This window comes from Narcine bancroftii, chromosome 1 (assembly GCF_036971445.1).
Source record: "Narcine bancroftii isolate sNarBan1 chromosome 1, sNarBan1.hap1, whole genome shotgun sequence".
NCBI classification, from domain to species: Eukaryota; Metazoa; Chordata; class Chondrichthyes; order Torpediniformes; family Narcinidae; genus Narcine; species Narcine bancroftii.
Window position 1 is genome coordinate 291,255,168 of NC_091469.1, and position 26,731 is coordinate 291,281,898.

At 47.0% G+C, this 26,731-nt stretch overlaps 1 protein-coding gene across 8 annotated transcripts in view; it reads left to right on the plus strand.

The window, feature by feature from the left end:
• Positions 1-301: 301 nt before the first annotated feature.
• mrvi1 (murine retrovirus integration site 1 homolog) overlaps positions 302-26,731 on the plus strand; it is a 123,216-nt gene continuing 96,786 nt past the window's right edge. For 4 of the 8 annotated variants that reach the window (XM_069903808.1, XM_069903771.1, XM_069903777.1 and 1 more), the window contains exons 1-3: positions 303-381; positions 8,124-8,226; positions 14,103-14,164. The gene's annotated coding sequence lies outside the window, so the exon portion shown is untranslated. Of the gene's footprint in view, positions 382-8,123; positions 8,227-14,102; positions 14,165-15,998; positions 16,090-26,731 lie in introns of those variants that run through there. The other 4 variants (XM_069903801.1, XM_069903795.1, XM_069903820.1 and 1 more) reach the window with 4 other exon arrangements.

Sequence of the window (26,731 nt, forward strand, 5' to 3'; positions counted from 1 at the left end):
TCAGACAGTGCTGGCTGGGGGAGGAGTCCAGGCCAACAAAAGGTATTAATTGGATATGATAAGCGGAGAGGTGAGAATTTATCATGTCTGTGCAAAAGGAGACAGGGAAAAGGGAGAGACAGAGCCGGGCAGGAGCTACTGCCAAGATTCCAACCAAATTCTCCTCCTCCACCTCCTCCTCCTCATCCTCTTAATGGCCTGTTCATCCCCCACTCTGCTGTTTCCAGGAACTTGTTATGTTCAGATAAATGCATCACCATGGCAACTGGACTTCCGAAGTTCTGAGATGGTTGTAAATCGCATTGAGAGGGTTCACAAGGAGGAGAGGGAACCTGTCGAAAGCGATGTGAAAGTGAGCAAACTGAGTCAGCCCCTATATGAGTAAGTTTGGAGAGCTATTGTCCAACTTTGATGTCATTTCAGGGTCAGTTACGATTGGTGTGGTTGTATTTCTATGGCAACAGCTCAAAACCTACAAAAACATTCATTATGCAAGCTAAACAGTATATTGATAAAAATATATCCCCGCTTGTATGACATCCTGTTTGGTTTTGAGATCTTAGATGTAATCCAAACCCTTTTGGGGAACTCATTATGGTTTTATTTTGGAACACACCAAACTTCACCAATTTGTTCCGTGCCCATGACAATCCCCCGGAATTTCCTGGGGTGATCTTGTGCAATTAAGCAACCACATTCCTACAAAGAGAGGGAAATAAGGAAGTCGGCAGATGCTGAGGTCTAGTGCAATGCACAAACATGCTGGAGAAACTCAGCAGGTCTTGCAGCACCCACAGGGGAGTAAAAGGCAGTCAACATTTCGGGCCTGAGCCCTTCAGGGATATGGGAAAACCTCTACCCTGTCCCCCTTTCACCTCTGCTTCTTTCTCTTCTACCCGCCCACCTGTATCCACCTACAACCTCTTACCTGTGAGCCTGTACTCCTCCCCTTTCCCCTTCTGCCCTCTTCCCCCTCCTTCCTCCCTGCTCCCCTGCCCTCCCCCCAACTTTTCATTGAGCCATTGACCCTGTTTTTCCAGATTCCCGATGAAGGGCGCAGGCCCAAAACATCGACCACCCTTTACTTCCCATGGATCCTGCTGAGTTTTCTCCAGCGTGTATGGGTGATGCCACATCCCATCAAAGTGCTGTGCCAGTGCCAGGGACCGCTGGCGCTCGTGGAGGCCCTGTTGGTAGTCTTCTCATCCCAATGACCTGCTTCAATGATCCAAAGATGTAAGTCCAAGACCTGCCCAGCCTGAGGTGTAATTTATTTAGTGAACAAATCAGTGACCATACCCTTACAGTTGTAGAAGTTCACCTGGTTGGCTGTTTTTTGGGAGCGGAGATTAATGCTCTACCAGCTACTGAATTTTAATCGCTGTACTATATATGGGGTGACCAGCTGGACTCCCTTCTGCACAACAATACAAGGGATTATAAGCTAGATGAGGAGGCTGCTGTGCAGCAGGAGGTCTGAGGTCAGCCCCTATATGAGTAAGTTTGGAGAGCTATTGTCCAACTTTGATGTCATTTCAGGGTCAGTTACGATTGGTGTGGTTGTATTTCTATGGCAACAGCTCAAAACCTACAAAGAGAGGGAAACAAGGAAGTTGGCAGATGCTGAGGTCTAGTGCAATGCACAAACGTGCTGGAGAAACTCAGCAGGTCACGCAGCACCCACAGGCTTGAGCCCTTCGGGGATATGGGAAAACCTCTACCCTGTCCCCCTTTCACCTCTGCTTCTTTCTCTTCTACCCGCCCACCTGTATCCACCTACAACCCCTTACCTGTGAGCCTGTACTCTTGTACTCCTGAGAACCATAGACTACAGCACAGAAATAGGCCCTTCAGCCCTTCTAGTCTGTACCAAAATATTATTCTCCACAGTTCCACTAACCTGTACCCAGTCCATAGCCCTCCCATCCATGAACTTGTCCAAATTCTTCTTAAATGTTAAAACTGAGCCTGTATTCTCCACTTCAGCTGGCAGCTCGTTCCACACTCCCACCACTCACTTAGTGAAATTGTTCTCGTCCAATGATGAAACAGAATGGTGTGGAACAGGTTAGAGGGGCTGAATGGCCTCTTATGCTCCCATGTTTTTTCATAGAGATGGTTCAGTGATGCGCTAGGAGCAGCTTGGTCTGAGAACAAGGCAACAGAAGGGTTTGGTGCGAGCTGGTGATGTTGTGTGGGTGAAGGGGGAGGGTGACACCTGGCTGGCATGTTGGTGAGTGGAGTTCCTGAGAAGGGCAGGTGGTCCATCACTCAGTCTCGGCTGCTCCAAGGCTTTATTCTCTTAACGTGGGAATGGCTCACCTCAAAACCTGCCTTTAGATGTATTATTTTGTTGACATGGTGAGGCATTTTATTTGGGACTTTGTATGGTTTTTTTGGATTGATTTCAAGTTTTAAAATGAGCAACATTTTCTATCTTTTTCTGATCTAACATTTTTTTTTCTTGGCTTTCTGGGCCATGCCTATGTGGCCGTTTTGATCCTGAACTGGGGGCAAATACACCCTGAAATAGGGCAGATACACCCTGAACTGTGGGGCAGATACACCCTGAAATGGGGCAGTTACACCCTGAACTGTGGGGGTCAGATACACCCTGAACTGTGGGGGTCAGATACACCCTGAACTGTGGGGGTCAGATACACCCTGGACTGGATGACACCAACAACAAAGATGTTATGGTGACAAAGAGGGGGCTCCACATTGTCAATTGGTGATGAAACCGTGAACACTGGTACAGAACCCGTGCTTCCCGTGCCCTTCATCAAGATATGAGCAAAATGTAGACAGGTGCCTGAACAAAATGGTAGGTGAGGGGAGGAGCACAGTCCCACAGGCACGAGATAATAGGTGGATAAGGGAGGGAGGGCACAGCAGCGAGCAGGTGGGAGGGGGATGGCTCTCTCAAAGGAGAGGGAAGGGGTGGAGAGCTGGAGAAAGGAGATAGAGGAATGGGGAAGGGAGGGAGAATGGAGAGTGGTCTAGCAGAAGCCGGAGGTCAATGTTAAGGCCATCCTTTTTGAGCGTACCCAGATTCTATGAGGATCCAGGGTGGTGAGAACCTGGATCTCATTCCCATAGGCCTGGTGGAGGGGCAGTAGTGGTGAAGCTGAATAAACACAGGGGGACAGACAAACAGTGCTGGCAACGATGGAGAGGGGATGGGGGCTCTCCAGCACCAGATATCTCCCACCCAGATCCAGAAATGAAAATGCACACGAACAATCCAGTGCTCCCGTTGTGGTCTCCTCTACATCAGAGAGACTGGACGCAGACTGGGAGATCACTTCATTGAGCACCTCGGCTCTGTCCTCTGCAATAGCATAAATCTCCCAGTGGTCACCAATTTCAATCCATCATCCCATTCCCTTGCTGACATGTCTGTCTACGGTCTCATGCACTGCCAGACTGAGATCTTCTGCAACAACACCTCATCTTCCATCTGGGCACCCTCCAACCGGATGGTTTTAACATTGACTTCTCTCATTTCCATTAACTCCTCTCCCTCCCCCACCATCTCTGTCTCCCATCTCCTTTCCTCTAGTTCTGTCCGTCTGCCTGTCTGTCTCTCTCTTTCTCCTCCCTTTTCCCTCTTTCTCCTTTCACAGAGCCAATTCATATCCAATTAACACCTTTTGGCTGTTGGTCTGGACACCTCCCCCTCCAATTCTTTCCCTTTTCTCTCCCAGATTTTATTCAGACACCTGTCTGATTTTTTTAGGACTCAAACCCGAACCATCAGGCTGTGGATGCTGTGAGACCAGCTGAGTTCCTCCAGCATTTACTATTTATTCACCATCTCCATTCTCTGGAGTCCCCACATTTGCCTTCACTTCCTTCTTCCTATTTATATATCCATCAAAACTTTTGCTATTTGTTATCATATCGTTACCTTGCAGGCTTTCTCCCATGATTCATACTCTCCCTCCTTATAAGGTTTTTATTTTTCTGCAGCTGGATTCTATAAACTTTGACAGTAAACAAGAAATCTGCAGATGCAGGGGCTGAGTGCAGTACACAAACATGCTGGAGAATCTCGGCAGGTCACACAGCATCCATAGGAAGTAAAAGACAGGCAAGGTTTCAGGACAGAGCCCTTCATCAGAACAACCACCCTTTACTTCCCACGGATGCTCTGTGACCTGCTGAGTTTCTCCAGTGTTCTAAAACCTTCCCAGTCCTTCTAGTCGACACCAACCTCTGCCGCCGTGTCTCGGTTTAACGCTACCCTCGCCTCCTTCATCAGCAGGGATTGTGTCTCATCCTCACGGACTCCTCTCTTGGATTACAATAAACTTGCTGAGCAAGAGCTGTTTGAATACCTGCCACTGTCCTCTACTGCCCTGGTGCAAAGCTTTTCACCCATTCCACCCGAGCCCACTCCTTGCTCAGACCTTCATTTGTAGACCCAGATAGTGGAGCTGTCGTGTTCATCCTGAAACATCGTGGTCACTGCCTCTGAGAGGAACTCAGTCACACATCCACAATTAACCCTTCCTCACTACACAAGACCAAATCTAAAGCTGCCCACTCCACTCTAAAACAGTCCTTGACGAACTCCACAAATACTTCTCCTGTGATACCCTTGGCAGTTTGGCCCATCCAATGTAGATTAAAATCTCCCTTGATAATCACAGTTCCCTTGATATTTCCCCATGTATCTCTGCCCTTTTGAGGTTCACATTTTGTGTAGTCTCCCCCCCCCCCCCCCCCTCCTCCCCTGCTCTTCTCTCCTCTGCTATTTGTGATCTTCCATCTGGGCACCCTCCAACTGGATGGCATTAACATCAACTGCTCTGTTTTTGTTAAACACCCCTCCCCCCATTTTTGTCCCCCTCTATCCTTTCCTCTAATTTGTTCTCTCTCTCTCTCCTTTTATGGAGCCAAAATCAATTCTCACCTTTCCTCTTATATCCAATTAACACCATTGGCCTGGGCACATCCCCCCCTCCCATTCTTCCCTGTTTCTCTCCCAGTCTTTATTCAGACACCTGCCTGATTTTTTGAGGGCTGAGGCCCAAACCGTTGGTTATATATCTTTATCTACTATGGGTGCTGTGAGACGGGCTGAGTTCCTCCAGCAGTTACTGTGTGGTTTTACTACAAGCACAGCATATGCAGACTTTCATGTTCACTCTATTCGTGCTTTCAACCCAAACTGATTGGACATCACCACCACGACCTTTCCACCATGATTCAGCACTGGTTAATGACCCCCCCCCCACCAGCCCACCTCTCCCCCGTGATCCGTTCTGTGGTGCCCCTTCAACCACATATCACATCAGATGCTTGCGTCGCTGTCAACTCATTTATCATGTTGGAAAACTGTGGTTGAAGTAAAAAAGCAATGTTGGAGAAACTCAGCGGGTCAGTGTCCTTTATATTGCAAAGATAACCAATATTTCAGGCTTGAGCCCTTCATCAAGGTACGAGCAAAGTGTAGCCAGGCGCCCGACTATTCAGGATCCTGTCTACATTTTGTTCTTATCTTGATGAACATTGGTTATTGTGTTGCAAATTCAAATGAAAAACGTTAAGCTTTTTTTTAAACAGACATTTGCTAATCTGGATTTGCTCAGTTCTGCATTTTTTCTACTTCCTACTTGTGCCCTAGCCCCTGTCAGTTTCACTTCACTATCCAGTTCCACAATTCTTTCACATTGAACCTTTTGTTCTTGGATCAAATGCTGTTTATTGTCATGTAATAAAACAGAAATGTAATATTCACAAAATTCTTTTGGCCGGCAGACAAATTTTGCATTAGCAATTTTCCATCAGCGTCCCCTTACAGTGAGAGAGAAAGAGAAGCAAAAGAGAGTCTCCTCAGAGTCCCTGAGTGTCCGTGGATTCGCCTCTCCCGCCATTTATGCAGCTGTACACACTCCAATTCAGTTCAAGCCATCGGCAGCCCAAGCCAGATCCAAATCTTTGCCACAAAGATCCTGGTTCCGATACCTGCTTGAGCCAGTTGCCAGCCGTCCGCCTCCTGTGTGGGTCCCTCAGCTGCTGAGCCCCTCGTCGATCCACCACAATGAGCACCGTCTCGTAGGGTCGACTCCTCTGCTTCTCCTTCTCAATGGTGGGGGTGGGGGTGTTCTCCCCATTACTTCTTCCCTGTGCCGGTCTGCTGCTCCCCTGGAGTCTGCCACCCCTCGAGGCCACTGCCAAGCACAAGAGCTGCCATCTTGGGCCCAGACCCCTGGGTCGCAGGATCTGGAAATAAACCACCCTTGGCCCCATTTAACAGGCTGTTTAAAGCCTGTACAGCACCAACAGCAGTAGTACTGGGCAGTAGGACCCCACGGGAGAGTGCTGCATCTCCACTCTACGATCTCCTTGGGTCTGCACCAGCAGCAAAAGCTTTGGCAGCAATGCCATTTTTCCCTCCCCTCTCCTCATTAGTTTAAACCTCTATCTACAGCACCACCACCCATGGGTTCCAAACCAAGTGGCATGATGTCCAGTCTTGCTTCATCACCAGCTCCCATTCCTGGAGCTCCCTCCCCAACAGCACCATGTGAGCACCCTCACCAGGATAGCAGAAGCCATTCATTTTAATTTTTAAATTTAGAGATACACCATAGTAACAGACCCTTCTGGCTCAAAGGTTAAATTTATTGTCAGAGTACATACGGGATATCACATACAACCCTGAAATTCTTTTATTCTGCAGACCAGGCATAGATAGGGTGGTCAGGCAGCACTTTTTTCCTGGAGAGAGTGTAGCAAACACCAGAGGGCATCTGCATGAGTTGAAGGAGGGAAGTTTAGGGGAAACATCAGGGGTAAGTTGTTTTACACAGAGTTTGGTGGTTGCTGGAATGCCTTGCCATGAATGGTGGTGGTGGCTGATACAATTGGGACATTAAAAACTGAGACAAGTACTTGGATGTACAAAAAAATAGAGGGTTATGGGGGTGAGATAAAGAAGGTGGGCTGAAGGGCCTGTACTGTGCTGTAATGTTTTAGGATAGGCATCTCATCCAACCTTACCAAGAGAGCCCACATCAAGAAAATATATTGGAAACAAACTTGGAAACATCTTAGAGGAGTTGGAATGGGGCACGTAGTTGGGGGAGGGGAGTGGAATTGGTCCTTAACAGTCTGAACCATCTGGTCGTTCCACAGTACCGCTAAAAATTCCATGGCGTGCGTTGGCTTCAGTTAAATGTTAAACGCAAGTGTGTTCACTTAAGCCAGCTCTATCTTTTTACAGCTTCGTTTCTTCCCTCTAAGGTGAAAGGGGAAAGATTTTAAAAGGAGCACCTCTTCCTACAGAGGATGGTGGGTGTGTGGAATGAGCTGCCAGAGGAAGCGATTGTTAGGCTCAAAAGGCACTTGGACAGCGATGTGGCCAGGAAAGGTTTAGAGGGATATGAGCTGAATGCAGGCAAATGGGACCAGCTTGGTCAGTTGGAGGGAAAGTGAATAAGAGAGGAGAACTGGGAAGGGGGAGGGAAGTGGGAGGGGGATGGGGAGAGCAGGCTAGCTGAAACCAAAAAAATCGATGTTAAATATGACCAATTCTTGCCATCGAACTGAATTGTGTGGTCAAAGACATGGACACCAAGTTATGTCCAAGATGGTTGTGCAGAGGCCTTAGTCTTTACATTACAAAGGCCTTACAGGCACAGTTTTATAGTAATTTCCAAAATATAAATGATACAGAATCTGAATTTATTGTCATGAACATGTCAGGCAGCATCACAATGCAAACATTTATATAAACCATTTATATATTATATAAAAAAGAGGTTGGTATTTTAAAACCTGTATCGTTCACTCCTTTTAAATCTGCTTAAATTTGATTTGATCAAGGACAGAAAATGGATTATTTTGCGAGTTTCCCAGACAATTAACTCTTCCCTAAATCAGGGTTCTGGTTATTTTTTTCTGGCATTTGATTTATAATATTCTCAATGTTTCCATGCTAATTTCTAACTCTGTAGCTTAGCATTGACAGAAGAGGAAGTGGCAAGAAATAAGGACTGCTTTATTCTGATAGTTTGATAGATTGATAAGATGTGCTCACCTTGTTTGACAAAGACCAATTGCTGATGCAATGGACACAATGCGAACGCTAATTACTCTCTGCTGTGATCTAGGCACTGGGATGTCCTCTCTCTGATGAATCCAGCACCAAGCAGTGTTCAGCATTTCATAGTGGAGAACTCCCGCCTTGCCCAGGCTCTGCGCATCTCCCAAACGGTAAGAATTTAGAAGCAACAAACCCAATTGAATCAGAATTTATTGCCATGAACATGTCACAAAATTCGTGGTTTTGCGGTAACACCACAGGTGTAACTATCACTAGCAATTACATTTTAAAAAAATAAATAATTTAGTGCATAAAGAAGAGAAAGTGAGGTTGTTCCCTGTCTATTCAGAAATCTGATGGCGGAGGGGAAGAAGCTATTTTTGTGCCACCAGGTGTTCATCTTCGCACTCCTGTACCTCCTTCCTGATGGTAGCAGTGGGAAGAGGGCATGGCCTGGGTGGAGAGGGTCCTCGAGGTTAGAGGCTGCTTTCTTGAGGCACCAGCTCTTATAGGTATCCTTGATGGAGTGAAGACTGATGCCCGTGATGGCGCTGGCCGGGTTTACAACTCTCTATAGTCGTTTCCTGTCCTGTTCATTGTGTGTTGCACTGAGGAGCGGAGAACGCTGTTTCGTCGGGTTGTACTGGTACAATTGGATGACAATGAACTTGATCTATCAATAGCTATCCCATTTTCTGGCATGGTCACTCTTGGCCTCATTCATTCAAGTTCGAGTTTATTTGTCATCTGAGGAAACAGCGCTCTCCAGTCCTCAGTGTAAAACAGTGCAAACACACATAGAGACATAACACATGTACAGACAAATGATACAGATACCCACTACATATATTAAAATAAATATTCTTAATAAATAGTAGAATCACAGAGAGTTGTTTTAGCAGCCGTTCAGTGTTCTCACCTCAGCCTGGTGGTGCTAGCTCTGATCCTCCTGATTCTCTTCCCCAATAGGAGCAACTGAAACGCTGTGTGCGAAGTGGAAGGGGTCCTCAATGATTTTGTGAGCCCTTTTTAAACAGCAATCCCAGTAAATCACGTCGATGGGGTGGAGGGAGGGTAATCCCAGTGATTGAGGTGCTCGGCTAGATACTTCCCCACCCCCTCAAACGTGTTTTGCGTGAAAAGGTCTTCTCCACGCATATCTGAATCTTTATCCACTTACCTTGAGCTTCTGTCTCTAGGGCAATGCTTCTCACTCTCCACTCTATCAGTGACCTCACGATTTTGTATCCCACTATTACACCCATCTCAACTTCCTTCCTTCTGAGAAAAATAGACTCAGGGTCTCTCTCAAATGAAATGTTCCAACCAGGCCTCTCCTTCATGTGGCAACAGAGCTGCATACAGTTTTCCAGCTACAGTCTAACCACTATCTTATAAAGCTAAAAATGCTGATTTCCTCGTTCTTGTATCCTCTGCACCATTCAATGAAAGCAAGTGTTCTGGATGCCTTTGTAACCACCATATCAGCCTCTGCTTCCACCTTTGGGGTCCTTGATCTGTACCCTCTGTTCCTCCGTACTCCTGTTTATGATGGACATTACTCCTCCCAGACACAGCCCCATGTATTATTTAGGATAATTTTCCACCTACCATTGCTCTGTCCACCTTACCACCTGATCAGTTTAGTCTTGTTACCAGGCACTACCCTCACTATCAATAGCACATTTGTCTCATCTCTGAACCTGCCAATCATGCCTACCACATTCGCATCCAAATCAGTGCAGTATTTAACAAGCGTTAAGATTCAAGAAAACTTAAGAAGGCAGCCAACATCATCAAGGACCCCTCACTGCTCCCTTCAGGCAGAAGGTCCAGAAAGGCTGAAAACCAGTACCTTTAGGTTCAAGAGCAGTTTCATTCCAACAGCTATCAGGCTCTTGAACCTCTCGTTGATACACTGATCATGGACTGCTCTGACACCACAAAAGGACTGTCTGCATATTTGTAATGCCACTTTTTTTTTGTGCCATGGTAACTGAACATTTACATTTTAAAATTTTATTTATAACATGGTGGAATCTGATTCCAGCCATTTAAACCCGTCCCGGCCAATTACACCCAAATTAACCTACCATCTGGTATGTTTTAGAGGGTGGGAAGAAACCGGAGCACTCAGAGGAAACCTACGCAGACATGGGGAGAGGTACAGCCTCTTTACAGACAATGAGGGATTCGAACCCACATCACTGGCGCTGTATAGTGTCACATTAATTGTGCTGCCCAACATTCATTATCAATCTAACTTTTCTCAATTCAATTTAATGTACACTATAGTAGTTTTATTTGATAAAGTATCTGTTCAGCTACAGCAAGTCAGAATTTTGGTGCATTGTTACAACGCGCACGAGAGCGAACATTGATTGTGTTCATTCAGAGCCCCAGCATTAATCCATGCCGTCCCCACTGCCCTGAACTTTCCAATCTGAAAACGACCCTCCAATATCATTCTCTACCTCCTACTGTCAAGCCAATTTTGGTTTCAATTTTCCAACTTAACCTGGATTCCAGCCACAAGACGAGTGTCCCACGTGGGTGGGTCAATGAATCAGAATCGGGTTTGTTGTCATGTACATGTGTCACAAAATTTGTTGTTTTGTGGCAGCAGTATGGTGCAGAACAAGATGTAAAATTACTCTAAATTATAATCCTGTAAATACAAGATTAAAAATGAAAATAACAAGGACAAAAGAAGAGAAAGTGAGGTGATGTCTGTGGTTCATTGTCCATTCATAAATCTGATGGTGGAGAGGAATAAGCTGTGTTTGTAACATTGGGTGCTCGTTTTTAAGCTCCTGTACCTTTTTCCCGATGGTAGCAGTATGAGGAGAGCATGGCCTGAGTGATGGGGGCCCTTGAGGATAGAGGCTGCTTTCTCGAGACACTGCTTCTTGGAGTGAAGACTGGTGGTGTTGATGCCTCCAGTCACAGTGGGATTCACAAGAGAACTGACTTATTTTAACCAAAAATTGGCTTTATTCACAATAAATTGTTTACAAAAGGAAAGCAGTTCAAAGTCTCTTCCCACCATTAAGTTTCATATCCAATCTCTTTCAATACTGCACATTGTTGCATTCAAATCTCTTTACCCCATTGCCACCCTTGTCGTTTCTCCCCCTCCTCTGTTGTTTCAGGAACTTCCCCTTGGTCTCAGCCCCTAGTCTGTGGTCCAGCCCAAAGCGCCCTTGCGTTGGCTGCGCTAATCCTCAGCACGTAATCCTGCAGCCTGGAATGTGCCAGTCGGCAGCACTCCCTCGCCGACATCTCTGTGTGCTGAAAGACCAACAGGCTTTGGGCAAACCAAAGTGCGACTTTCACCGAGTTGCTGGTCTTCCAGTGGTTCTGGATGTCTGACCCTATGTACATCCCCATGAGCAGCTGTAGATCAGAGAGTCTTCTACCGCTGGGGCCGAATCATGGCAAAGACCCCTGCATCCTTCCCTACACACTCCAAATGAATCTCAAGAGAAAACTGATAGGTTTGGGCAAGATTACCGTTCCAGGGCAAAAATGAAACTCCTAATGGGGCAATAGAATTTGACCCCTCCACCAGCTGTTATGGTGTTTGCGTTACCATTGTGGTTTGTTTTTTTTCTGAAGCAGGTTTCAAGCACTTATTCTTGGTCATCACTTCTAAAAGGGATAGATTACTTATCAATTCATCCTCACCATTCACATTCCAGAAATAACAATGCTCACGGGAAGAAAGCTGTCTGGTTGGGACTGGGCTGTTTTCTGGGAACCAGCTTCTCCCAAAGGCCGACATAACTTCAGGGGATTAAAGATTTCAAGCGCAGTTTTCCAGGAAGTGACAGAATAGCAACTCCACTTAACCCTTTGATGCTGCAACCTGCAGAGTTCAGTTTAAATATTTTTGTCACATTATACCTTGGACTGTGAGAAGGGTTTGTCTGTGAGCATTCTAACATGTTAACTCTAGCATTTGTACAAGAACAAGAGGCCAATCTCAGAGGGCAGAGTTACAGTGAAAAGCATTGTACAAAGCAAGGGCAGCACAAGAGCAGTTGTGGGGATCATTCAGGAGCCTGATGGCTGCTGGGTTGCCTAGCCCCTGGCAGATTTTCAAACCTGAAAGACGATTCAAAAATGAGTGATACAGAAAATGTTAGAGATCTGGAGGAGCAAGATAGAGTCGGGGAAAGTAGGGTAGAGTGGGGAGAGCAGGGGGAGAGCAGGAATGGGCAGGGCAGAGAAGGGGACAAGAGGGAGATCAGGGGAGAGTTAGGGAGAGCAGGGTTGGAAAGGGCTGAGTAGGGGACAAGAAGGAGAACAGGATTAGGGCAGAGTAGGGGACGAGGGAAAACATTGTCCTCTCCTAAATTCAAGCCTGTCCACCCTTTCTGCTCGTTGATTACCTACCCCCTCCCCTACCCTTGCCAATACCACAACCAGTCTAGTACCCACACCATCATCCCAAGGTTCATTGAATGGTCTGATCTCCACCGTCCTATCATACTTCAGTTTTGAAATGTGCAAGTTCCTCCCTACCTTCCTCAACCTGAGATTACTGATCCCCTCCAATTCTCGTCTGTAAGGCAACCCTGTGGAGCTGCTTGGCTCAGAAATTCCCTCCATAAATCTTCCTCTGCTCCTCTCTCTTCGTTTCACTCCTGAAGCCAACTCAAAGGCCAAGATTCTGGTCCCTGAGCCAGGTGCTATTCATGTGGCGTCACATCAAACGTTGTTTAGTGCCACTGACATGAAGCAGCTTGCAACATTTTGCATAAACATCATGATGCACTTTCCACCACACATCTGTAGAAATTTGCCAGGGTTTCTAGTGTTCCACCAAACCTTTGCAAATTCCTGAGGAAGTAGAGGTGCTGACGTGCTTTCTTCATGATGCCATTAGCGTGTTGGGTCCAGGAAAGATCCTTGTGCTCTTATCCCAATAAAAAATTTGGTTAAACCTTTCCCTCATCATATGCAGGCCCCCCACATCCTTCCTGAACCTCACAGCCAGAAATAGGCGCAATGCTGCTTGCAGCAGATTGTAGGAAAGTTATGATAAATGTGTAGACATGTGACTGTCAGGAAACAAAACACTCTCAGGACTAGGAGTAACTGGAGCCTCTCAGGGGGAATGCTCATGGCCTGCACGAGCTCTGACAAAGAAATGGGGCTTTGAGAACTGAATGAGGTGTTTACGAGGAGGTGCTAGACGTCATTCCAGCGGGGTGTGTTGGGTGGTAGTCCCCAACAGTGGAGAGTAGTGCCAAACTTTGAGCAAAGCCAACAAGCACTTCACACCCAGGTGGACATTGAGAAGATGCAGAGACTTAGTGGGTCAGGCAGCATCCATGGGGAGAGGTGGTCAGACACCGTTTCAGGTTGGGACCCTTTCCTGCCACTCTTGGAAAAGGGTCCTGGCATGAAATGTTGACTGACATCTGTCCTCATGGATTCTGCCTAACTCTCTGAGTCCCACCAGCTCTTCTGTGTTTGCTCAAGGTTCCAGCGTCTTGGTGGGAACTTGGAACTCTCCCCCGACCCAGCTGGGGTCTGACAGAAGGGGTTACTGCTGATGGAACAAGAGATCAAAAGAAAACTGTTTAAAAAGGGCAAAGGCACAAATCAAACAGCACTCATATATAAAATATTAACCAAGGGCTTTTTAAATATGGGATCAAAATGACCAGAAAATTGTTAATGTGAAGATAATAGAGTTGTGAATAATTTTCACTATATAAAGAAACTGGAATAATGGACCTTGTGAATATTTGCCAGATGATTATAATTTCCGAAAGAGATGTCATTAATTAACATCCCTTTGGTTGGTTCTGTACAGTTGCCTGGTGATTGTTGCTGGGGTTATACAAGATGTTGGTCACAAGCGATGAGAAATATTGCAGTGGTTCATAGGGCTCTTGTGCCTACCCGCCAGATTGCCACATTCCCCATCGCTCTCCCAGCGCACCACCGCCCTTAGTTGCCCCAGTGGCCTCATCTCACTTGGGGGCACGCTCAGTGATTTGCGAGATGCTAACCTAGACTCTAATTCCCACAGGAAGAGCGGCCCGGCCACACCAGGAGGAACTCATTGAACTGACTGACCATGGTGCGAATCGGGTAAGGTCATGTTCGGTTTGGAAAATGCTCAATTTTACCCATGTGCTTGGAGTGTAGGTGGGGAGTGTGCTAAGTGTGGCAGCTGGGTAGTGAATGGGCAGATGCTGAGCTTCAGGCAACTTCGTGAGTAAAGAGACATCAAGTCATTTATTGTCATCTGACTGTACAAGTACAACCCAACTAAATGGCATTCTCTGTTCCTCGGTGTAAAACACACAGACACACAAGCAGGCATAACACACATACAGACATACATTACATATAGCAGGATAAGTAATCACATATATAAATAAATATTGTTTCATGAATATGAGAGTCTCGGGTGGTTAGTGTGAGCAGTTCCTTTGGTCGCTCAACATTCTTACCGTCCGTGGGGAGAACCTAATCCTCACCCTGGCGGTGCTGCCTCTGATCCTCCAGTTTCTCTTCCTTGATGGAAACAACTGAAAGATGCTGTGTGCAGAATGGAAGGGGTCCTCAATGATTTTGTGTACCCACTTCAGACAAAGATCCCAGTAGATCACATCAATGGTGGGAAGGGAGACTCCTGTGATCCTCTCTGCCACTCTTATGGTCTTGTGGATTGGCCTTCGATCCATTTCTCTGCAGCAACCGTACCACACTATGATGCAGCTGGCCAGGACTGTCTCGATAAGAGCTCCTGTAGAAGGTTGACATAATGGTGGCTGTTAGAGACTTGTCCAAAGACACGCGAGAGGCTGCAGATGCTGAAATCTGGAACAACACAATCTTCTGGAGGAATGCAGCAGGTCAAGCAGCATCTGCGGGAGAGAGAGAATGGGCCAGAACCCTTATTCAGGACGCTTCCTCCCACTGATGCTGCCTCCGTAATTCATTAGTAGGGGGATTAAGTTCAAGAGTCCAGAGGTCATTTTGCAACCCTACAAATCTCTGGTGAGACCACACTTAGAGTATTGTGTTCAGTTCTGGTCAGCTCATTACAGGAAGGATGTGGAAGCTATGGAGAGGGTGCAGAGGAGATTCACCAGGTTGTTGCCTGGACTGGAAAATAAGTCTTATGAGGCAAGGTTAGTCTCATAAGTCCCAAGAGCTGGGACTTTTCTGTTTGGAGCATAGTAGGATGAGAAGCGACTTAATAAAAGTCTACAACATTATGAGAGGCATAGATAGGGTGGACAGCCAGCGCCTGTTTCCCAGGGCAGGAGTAGCAAACACCAGAGGACATCTGGAGACAGCAAAGGGAAGAAAGTTCAGGGGAGACGTCAAAGGTAAGTTTTTTTACACAGAGAGTTGTGGGTGCCTGGGATGCCTTGCCAGGGATGGTGGTGGAGGCTGAAACATTTGGGGCATTTAAGAGAGAAATGCACAAGGATGGAAGAAAAATAGAGGGTTTCAAGGTAGGGAGGGTTTAGTTTTTTTTAAAGGAATATATGGGTTGGCATAACATTGAGGGCTGAAGGACCTGTACTGTGCTGTAGTGTTTTATGTTCTAAAGAAGGAGACATAGGGGTGGACTAATGGAGGGATATGGAGGGGGGGGGGGGGGGTGGAGAAAGAGAGATCAGGGAAAGAAGTTGATAGAGACCAGGGAGAGAAGGAGAGATGAACAGACAGATAAAGAGAGAAACGAGGGAGAAAAGGAAAGATGGACAGAGAGAGATCAGGCATAGCGGGAGGGAGAGAGAGAGATCAGGGAGAGGGAGGAAGAGAGAGATCAGAGAGAGAGAAGGAGGGAGAGAGAGTTAATAAATCCAGATGGAACATTGACCTTAAATGGTAAAAGCACCCAGGAGTGAGAGAGAGGCTGGGCTGAGAATAGCAGGAATTAGCCCGTCAGTCGTTTTGTGACTGTGTTGTGTTTAAGGGACCCAATAACAGGACTGAGATCTTGCAACTCAACAACTGTGGACAGAGTCGTTCTTGTGGCTTTTGTCCCTGACAAGGTACAGTACCTTTGCCTGAAGTTTGAAAACATCCGTTGGGGGAATGCTGCAAAGAGCTTCAGCCTTTAGAGATAGCATCTTGGCTAAGTAATTAATTAACTGTATGCAGTAGGTTAAGCTGCAGAGAGAGAGAGTTTCTTTCTCATGTAGTTCAGTATGGTGTGTTGTGATATTATGATCTATAAGGAAGTTTGTGGAGATTGATGTTGGCTGATCTCGATGGACTATCCTATCAAACAGTGGTTCACTGGTACCCGTCTCTTCTACATAATTAGACAATGATCCAGGGAGAGATTTGCTTTTCACTAAATTGTGAATGTCTTGTTGGCAGATTCCTTCTGCTCTTACCAGCTCAGTGCAGAGAAAGGAAAAGAGCTGAATTTCTGTAATGCCTTTCACTATCCAAAGTGCTTTCGGTGTAAAACGCTGGCACTCATATAGGACTCAATCCCATAAATTAATTCATAATCAGTTTCAATTATGCTGATTAAAGGATTAATATTGATCATGGACATCAGGAGGGACTGGTTTCCTTAAAGATATTATCAAAGGAATGTCTGTGATCTCCAGAGAGAGCAGAAGGGCCTCCATTCAGTCCCCCTCTCGGTCTGCTCCCACAGTATGGCACCCTGCATCTCTGGATCTTTGTGCTCCAGTTTCTGAAGTAGGAAGGATTTTCCCGGGACTGGGGGGCTTGAGTTATGAGGAGAGACTGCATAGGACTGGGACTGTTCTCCTGGAGTGTAGGAGGCAGAGGGGACTTCACAGAGGTTTATGAAATCATAAGGGACATAGAGAAGGAGAGAGGGGAAAGGAACCCGAGGAGCATCTTGTTCCTTCACACACACATGCACTCACAGATGCATATGCACATGCACGCCCACATTCACAAACGTATAAACACACACACATGCACTTTTAACAGATGCACATACACTTATAGACATGCACTAACAAGCACACACTCACCCTAACACACAGGGCCATGCTCACACACACACACACACAGATGTGTGTTCACACTGACACACAGAGATATAGCCGTGCATGGACACAGACATATACATGTATGCATACCGGCATATGGACACTCAAACACTTGCACACATGCCCACTCACACACGCACACACTCAAAAGTCAGTCTGGAAAGAGGTGAACAGTGAGCAGAGCCATGTGGAAAGGGGGCATTCTCACCACAAGGTAGATGCTGGGTTCATTTCCACTCTGGCTTACTGCTTCATGATGTGGTGGTGAGCTGTTTTGAGCTGCTAGAGTTTGATGATAGTTAAACAGTTAAAATATTCATAAAGCAAAAAGGAATCTATTTCTAAATGTCATTTTTAAACAATTTAGACAAGAGTTATGGTGAGCAGGTTATGTGTTTGGACTGTGGTTTCTGGGCATCAGTAAATAGTGAGTCTGCAGATGACATGTCTGATCGAAATGAAGCTTGTGGTATTAATGACATATAACTAGAGTTATAAAGCCATGTTGCATGGAAACAGGCCCTTCGGCCCATCAAGTCAGTGCTGACATCATGCCCATTTACACTGATCCCATTCTATCCACCCCACATCCCCATTTCCTCCAGATTCCACCCCTCACCTATACACCAGTGGCCAATGAAATCACACATCAGAGACATGGGAGGAAACCCACACAATCACAGAGGGGACATGCAAACTCCACACAGACCCCACCGGAGGGTGAGATTCGAACCTAGTTCGCTAGTGCTCTCCTACCTGATGTACTTTGTAGAGGGAGTTTGGTACAGGTCCCCTGCTATCTGCAATGAGATGGTAGAATGTGTGCATGAGGAGTTGATCGCATAATTGTAGAGTGGAATGAGGCGGATAGCTCCTGTTTTCTGCAACAGTATGAATGACTCCTGTGAGATGATCTAACTGATAATGAACAAGATGAAGGTGAGGATTTCTGATTTCAAGCTCCAGATTCTGAAAATCTGAATTACAAACAGCTGGAAACATTCAGCAGGTCAGGCAGGATCTGTGGAAGCAGAAACAAGTTTCACAAAAATCTGCAGACACTGTGGTTGAAGTAAAAATACAAAGCTGGAGAAACTCAGCAGGTCAAACAGTGCCCTTTATATAGCAAAGGTAAAGATACATCATCAATGTTTCGGGCTTGAGCCCTTCATCAAGGTATGAGCAAAATGTAAGCAGGCACCCAAATAAAATGGGAGAGGCTGTCCTGATAAACCGAGAAAACGTAACTCAAGGGTAAAACCATGTGAAAGTAATGAGAGGTTTTTAAAAGAGAAGTTTCCATGACATTGCATCATTTTATATTTCCAAGAGGCTGACTTAAAATCTTTGAACAACCAAGGAGCTGAGGGATGTGATAAAATGGTGAAAAGAAATTGAGATTGAGACATACACGAGTTTGAATCACGGCAGCGAGGAGATGGAAAGAGTGCAGATACGTTGGTGTAGAGGTCAGCATAATGCCATTATGGCGCCAGTGATTGGGACTAGGGTTCAAATCCTGTGCTGTCTGTAAGGAGTTTGTACATTCTCCCCATGTCTGCGTGGGCTTTCCCCAGGGGCTATGGTTTTCCCCCACCGTTCAAAAAGTGTACTGGGGGTGTAGATCAATAGGATGTGATAGGTCAGCACGGGTTCGTGGGCTGAAATGGCCTGTTATCTGTGCTGTAGGTCTAAATTTAAAGTTTAAAGAACACAGAATGGCCCAGCACAGGACAGGCCAAATCAAACTAGAACACTTCTGTCTAGGTAATCCGTATCCTTCCGTACTCTGCGTGTTCATTATGTGTGCTGTAACGGTAGCAGGATGAGGGAAAAATGAAAATGGAAAGATATTTACAAAGACCTGTGCTGACAGAAGCCTCTTTTAAACTGCAGCAACTGGGGAGCTCTCCTGGGACCTGGGTGTGATTACTGGGGCACAGGTGCTTGAAGCACCTTTCAAATCACAGAGGGATCGACTCATTAAATCCCCAACATGGTGATTTAAGGGGGATCCCGCCCCCGCAATGACACATCACATACTCACCGGAAGTACCGCCGGATGTTCAGATGCTGGCTGCCCGGTGACACGTGCATGCAAGCGCTGACATCACCGGAATAGCAGATCGGCTATTTTCATTTTCAAATAGCCTGTGGACACGACCTAGGTAAATTTAACTGGGTTCCCTGACTACCCCTGAGGTAGATTCTGATGGGGTTGACCAGCTTAGACCCTTTCTAACTGCCGCATAACTGGGGCACTCACCGGGCAAATTGCCTGGTTAACCACATTTTACACGGCAGTTTGAAAGGGCCTATTGTGGGGGGGTGGGAGGCTGGTCAGGGATAATGAGGGCCCCTTGAAAGTTGACTTTGATTCAGACTAAGAACCAGGCTCACATGGAACCAAGATGACTTTACCTCAACATTAACAGAGGAGAATAAGTATAGGGGTTCCCGACATTCCAAGTTTTCTAAATCCGTGGCAGTGACAATCTAAAATCCATGAGAACACATTCACTGTAATTAAAAAGTGACTGTCCCCAGAATCCGATGGTTTCTCAACTACTGTCAGTTGCAAATAGATTTAATGTAGGCACCCAGCTAGAACCTTTCAAAGTGGCAGAAGTGCAGAGAAGGTTCACGAGGGTGTTCTTGGGACTGGAGGCCTTGCACTCGGAGAGACTGAATAGGTTGGAAGTTTTTTCCCAGGAGTGTGGGAGGCTGAGGGATGAACTTGTAGAGGTAGAAGCGGGTAGAATGACCACGTTTAAAAGGCCTTTAGACAAGTACATGCAAAGAAATGGTTTTTGGATCATCCAATATCATTGGGGGCCTTATTTTCTTTTCACCTCAAGTAACATAAATATTTTTTATGTAGTTGGTAGGAGAGAAGTACAGAAGAAACCAAAACTTGACTGGTTCACAGGGAAGGTGACCCATAAGGTTGAGTGGAGTCCTAGGGATGGGGCGGGAGGGGGGGGGGCATAGCCAAGAAAAGGTTGAGAATAGCTGGTCTACAGGGATATGGGCCAAAAGCAAGTAGGTGAGGTGAGCTCAGGTAGACAAGTTACGCCGAAGTGAAGGCTTCAACCATAACTCCCACGTAAATTCTCTTCATTTCTGAACACAAGGAAAGTTCCACAGTTTTGTTCTGTGTTCAAAACACGAGAGATGGAATTGCAGGAATTTGATTAACATCTGATATCCAGAAATTATAAGAGCTTATAATTAGGGAAAAAGTGACGGATCACCTTGAAAATCTTCAGCTTGTCCAAGAGATGCAGCATGGCATTGTGAAGGGTTACTCACTCTCTGACTGGACGGTGGGGCAAGCTGAGGATGGCAGTGCAGAGGGTATCATCCGTAGGAATGAACTTCCAGAAAAATGACAACAGTTCACAGGAGATTGTTACCTGGCAGCTCATCATAAGTAAATTATTCACCCCTCTGACATATTGGCTGACAAGATTCATCATAGTACTGCCAAATATTGTCCATATTTCATAATGATTTGGACAAAAGTAAAGCACATTCGTTTATTGTCACATGTGGCAAGAAGTTCCTTATGCAAGCAGTCTAACTAATAAATGCATGCATAGTACACCAGTATACACCCAGTGTGAGCATTAGAGATCAGTTGGTACACAGGACAGGCAACATAATTTATTCATGTGGGGTTTGTTCAGGAATCTGATAACAGCAGGAGTGAAACTGTTCTTGGATCAGTAAGTTTGCAGATGACACTAAGATTGGAGGTGCTGTGGACAGCGAAGAAGGTTTTCAAAGCTTGCAGAGGCATCTGGACCAGCTGGAAAAATGGGCTGAAAAATGGCCGATGGAATTTAAGGCAGACAGGTATGAAGTGTTGCATTTTGGAAGGATAAACCAAGAAAGGACATACACGGTAAATGGTATAGCACTGAGGTGTGTGATAGAACAGAGGGATCTGGGAATACAGATACATAATTCCCTGAAAAGGCATCACAGGTAGATAGGGCTGTAAAGAAAGCTTTTGGCATATTGGCCTTCATAAATCAAAGTATTAAATACAGGAGTTGGGATGTTATGGTAAAGTTGTATAAGACATTGGTGATGCCAAATTTGGAGTATTGTGTGTAGTTTTGGTCACCTAATTAGAGGAAAGATATCAATAGGATAGAAAGAGTGCAGAGAAGATTTACTAGGATGTTGCCTGGACTTCAGGACCTGAGTTACAGGGAAAGGTTAAACAAGTTAGAACTTTAATTCCCTGGAGCATAGAAGAATGAGAGGAGATATGGTAGAGGTATTTAAAATTATGAGTGGTATAGACAAAGTAAATAAAGGTAGAGTTTTTCCACTGAGGATAGGTGAGATACAAACCAGAGGACATGGGTTGAGGGTGAAAGGGGAAAAGTTTAGAAGGAACATGAGGGGGAATTTCTTCACACAGAGAGTGGTGGGAATTTAGAACAAGCTGCAAGCTGAAGTGGTAAATGCATTCTCAATTTTAACATTGAAGAAGAATTTGGACAGGTACATGGATGGGAGGGGTGTGGAGGGCTTTGGACTAGGAGCAGGTCTGTGGGACTAGGCAAAAAAAATAGTTTGGCTCAGACTAGAAGGGTCGAAGGGGTCTGTTTCTGTGCTGTAATGTTCTATGATTCTCACACTCACGAATCTTCTTCCCAACTGGAAGGTGGGGAGGGTGTGCGGTGGGTGGGGGTGAAGAGAATGTGGCTGGAGTGGGATGAGTCTTTTACTCCCTTGGCTGCTTTCCTGAGGCAGTGGGAAATGGAGATGGAGCTGATGGAGGGCATTTGTGTGATGGTCCGAACACATGCATCCATTGACATCATGTTAAGCCATAATCAGGGATACGAGCAGATTAAATGGACACAGCAAATGAATTTTAAGCAGGGAAGTCTGGTGTCATCTGTGTGGGGTCTGAAGAGAATAGAAGAGTGTTTCCTGATGAAGAGTACAATGAAGTGGAGACACAAAGGGTCGTAAGTTGTCAAAATGTTGTTGACAAGTTAAGAAAGTAAATCAGAAGGTTGGAGGAACACAAACACTGCAGACTCTGGAATCTTAGGCAGAAAAAGAACAGCTGGAGGATCTCAGCAAATCAAGCAAGTCAAGTCAATGTTATTTATCTTTCAAACCGTGCTCACACGGTAAAGATGAGATAGCGTATCTCCAGGACCACGGAATATATTTACATAAATACAAGTTCGAATAGAAGTTAAACACATTAAAATATTAAGATGCATATTAACATGCCATGATACCCTATCCACAAATGTTCTATGTGTTCATGAATCTGATGGCTTGGGGTAAAAGCTGTTTCCCCACTCTGGACTTAAGGGCCTGAATGCTATGGTATCTCCTACCAGATGCCAGAAGGGAGAACAGTTTACGTGAGGGACGTGTGGAGCCCTTCAAAATGATTATTGCCTTTCAACTGCATCGAATGTAGTAGATGTCCTTCATGGTTGGAAAAGAGCCCCCATTGATCTTTTCCGCTGACTTCACTATCCTCTGCAGGGTCTTGCGGTCCGAGGGGGGTACAGTTATCATACCAGGCGATGATGCCGTTGCACAGGATGCAACAGGGGAGCCATCAACGATCAGCCCACCACGGTTGTGTCGTCAGCGAACTTGATGATGTGGTTTGAGCTGTGTTTAGCTGCAGAGTCGTGGGTCAGCAGAGTGAACTGCAGTGGACTCAGCTCACAGCCCTGGGGTGACGGCATTAGAAAGTGTACTCTGGTGATACAAGGCTCTGGTTAGAGCACTCCAGGATCATTGGGAGCAGATCTGGTCTGTGTTGGAAGGGGAGATGCAAAACCAGAGCTTGACTCCAAAGGTGAAATTACAAGAAGTTTCACAGACTTGGCCTTTAAACTTTTATTTGATTGTTCTTCAGAGCATTGAGGCGCACGGTAATAGTCCGCAGCGACCGCTTTGGATCAGGTGAATGATGTCGAGCAGACATTTAAACACCTAAAGACATATTTCAACCTGTCTCTTCTGTGACCATGGGCCCAGCCTCTGAAAATCAATGTATTATACTGTTTCTCTTCATACGTTTTAAGTTGTTATGTGTAATTGGATGTGTGTGTGTAAGAGAGGAGTGGGTTTAATTCTGTGATATCTCACTGTCCTATGGGGAAATAGTGGTGGCTAAGGCCCAAGATGGCGGCACAGCAGTCGCTCTTTGGGACCTGGTGCTTCTGTTCCTACACTATTTGTAGTTCTTACATTGTTTTTAGGTAGCACCATGGGTTTGGGGAAACATCTTTTTTTTTCTTAAAGCAACAAATAAAGCCTCCTACCTACTATTTTTCAGATCATATCAGATACTATATATTGACATGTAATAAAACAGGTGTAATATTACACAAGATTGCCTCTAGTCTGCCATAAAGATTCGCCATTAGCCTTGCCTGGCGCCCCTTACACTCAGAGAAAGAGAAGCAAAAGTGAGTCCCCCTTGGAGTCACTGAGGGTGTGTGGATTCGCCTCCGGCGCTCCCACACCCTCTGCAGCTGGACAAGACTCCAGTTCAGTTCAAACCATCAGCCACCTGAGCCCAGATCCAAAACTTCCACACGATGAGGAAGCCTTCAGCACCCAGGACCCTTCAGGAGCCTTCCTTCCCCAGGTACCGAATCCCGTTTCCGATACCTGGATCCCATGAGCCAGCCTCCAGCAGCCCGCAGCCTGGCGTGAGGCCTTTGATCCCAAGTCACCAGCAGCCTGTGATCTGTGTGGGTTCCGAGCCCGCCTATTTCCAACTGCTCGTTGCCAGTGTGGGTCCCTCAGCCGCAGAGCCCCTCACTGTGGTCTCCCCTACTCCTCTTCCTCAACGAGGGTGTTCTTCCCATTACTGGTGCTCCCCTGAGTCTGAAACTCCTCAATTCCCTTCCTATTCCTGCGCCAACATGTCTGTCCATGGTCTTATGCATTGCTAAACTGAGGAATCCCATAAAGTGGAGGAATAACATCTAATATTCCACCTGGGAACCCTCCAACCAGATGGCATTAACATAATCTTCTCCGGTTCCCGTTAAGCTGCTCCTCCCACCCTCTCTCTCCTCTCTCTCTCTCTCTCTCTTTCCCTATCTCTGTCTCCTTTCCTCCAGAACCCCACTCCTTCCATCTCCATTCAGAGAGCTACTCCCTCCCCCATCATATCCCAGCTTTTATTGCTTCTGCCCTGCCATCCATATCCACTGTTGGCCTTTACCCTGACTCCTCCCTTCACCCCCACCCATCTTTTTATTCAGGTGCATGCCTGTTTTCTGCTCATACCTCAACAAAAGGTGCACACCCGAAATGTTGGCATCCTATGGACGCTGTGTGACCGGCTGAGTTTCTCCAGCACGTCGGCACAAAGGTCGGCACAAAATTGTGGGCTGAAGGGCCTGTACTGTGCTGTGCTGCACTGTTCCATCTTCATGTATTGCACTACATTTCCAGCGCCTGCAGACTTTCCTGTTTAACTCCCCAGAGTCATTTCCCTTTGTCAATCAATTGTAACTTGGCAGATCTAGAAATCAAATTGAAATGTTTTCTCTTTTTGAGTTATTGTGCAGCAGCTGAAGTGTTTGGGGGTTTTACAGGCATGTGGAGTGAGGGATAGATATTTACTTCCAGAAGCAAGTAGGATACACCATCTCAGAATCAACCCTGACAAGGCACTGTTTCTTAGGTAATGCCCTTTTGATAGTGCAGCAATTTCTCCTCATTGGGATGCAATAGAGCAGTCCTCTCTCCATCCAGTCCTCTCTCCATCCAGTCCTCTCTCCATCCAGTCCTCTCTCCATCCAGTCCTCTCTCCATCCAGTCCTCTCTCCATCCAGTTCTCCCTCCATCCAGTCCTCCCTCCATCCAGTCCACCCTCCATCCAGTCCTCCCCCCATCCAGTCCTCCCTCCATCCAGTCCTCTCTCCATCCTGTACTCCCACAGTACAGTTCTCCCTCCATCCTGTCCTCCCACAATGCAGTTCTCCTTCCATCCTGCCCTCCCCCCATCCTGCCCTCCCACAGTGCAGTTCTTCCTCCATCCTGCCCTCCCACAGTGCAGTTCTCCCTCCATCCTGTCCTTCATCCATCCAGCCCTCACCCCATCCTGTCCTCCCTCCATCCTGCCCTCCCACAGTGCAGTTCTCCCTCCATCCTGCTCTCCCACAGTGCAGTTCTCCCTCCATCCTGCCCTCTGACAGTGTAGTTCTCCCTCCATCCTGCCCTCCCACAGTGCAGTTCTTCCACCATCCTGTCCTCCCACCATCCTGCCCTCCCACCATCCTGCCCTCCCTCCATGCATTTCTCCCTCCATCCTGCCCTCCCACAGTGCAGTTCTCCCTCCATCCTGTCCTCCCACAGTGCAGTTCTCCCTCCATCCTGCCCTCCCCCCATCCTGCCCTCCCACAGTGCAGTTCTTCCTCCATCCTGCCCTCCCACAGTGCAGTTCTCCCTCCATCCTGTCCTTCCTCCATCCAGCCCTCAACCCATCCTGTCCTTCCTCCATCCTGCCCTCCCACAGTGCAGTTCTCCCTCCATCCTGCTCTGCAGTTCTCCCTCCATCCTGCCTTCCGACAGCGCAGTTCTCCCTCCATCCGGTCCTTCCTCCGTCCAGTCCTCTCAGTCCAGTCCTGTCTGTCTAGTCCTCCCTCTGTCCTGTCCTCGCTCCATCCTGTACTCCCTCCATCCAGTCCACCCACAGTGCAGTTCTCCCTCCATCCTGTCCTCCCTCCATCCTTCCCTCCCACAGTGCAGTTCTTCCACCATCCTGTCCTCCCACCATACTGCCCTCCCACCATGCATTTCTCCCTAAATCCTGCCCTCCCACAGTGCAGTTCTCCCTCCATCCTGTCCTCCCACAGTGCAGTTCTCCCTCCATCCTGCCCTCCCCCTACCCTGCCCTCCCACAGTGCAGTTCTTCCTCCATCCTGCCCTCCCACAGTGCAGTTCTCCCTCCATCCTGTCCTTCCTCCATCCAGCCCTCAACCCATCCTGTCCTTCCTCCATCCTGCCCTCCCACAGTGCAGTTCTCCCTCCATCCTGCTCTCCCACAGTGCAGTTCTCCCTCCATCGTGCCCTTCCCCCATCCTGCCCTCCCACAGTGCAGTTCTTCCTCCATCCTGCCCTCCCACAGTGCAGTTCTCCCTCCATCCTGTCCTTCCTCCATCCAGCCCTCAACCCATCCTGTCCTTCCTCCATCCTGCCCTCCCATAGTGCATTTCTCCCTCCATCCTGCTCTCCCACAGTGCAGTTCTCCCTCCATCCTGTCCTCCCTCCATCCTGCACTCTCACAGTGCAGTTCTCCCTCCATCCTGCCCTCCAAGTGCAATTCTCCCTCCATCCTGCCCTCCCACAGTGCAGTTCTCCCAACATCCTGTCCTCCCACAGTGCATTTCTCCCTCCATCCTGCCCTCCCACAGTGCAATTCTCCCTCCATCCTGTCCTCCCACAATGCAGTTCCCCCTCCATCCTGTCCCCCCTCCATCCTGTCCTCCCTCCATCCTGCTCTCCCACAGTGCAGTTCTCCCTCCATCCTGTCCTCCATCCATCCTGTCCTCCCTCCATCCTGTCCTGCCCTTCCACAGTGCAGTTCTTCCTCCATCCTGTCCTCCCTCCATCCTGCTCTCCCACAGTGCAGTTCTCC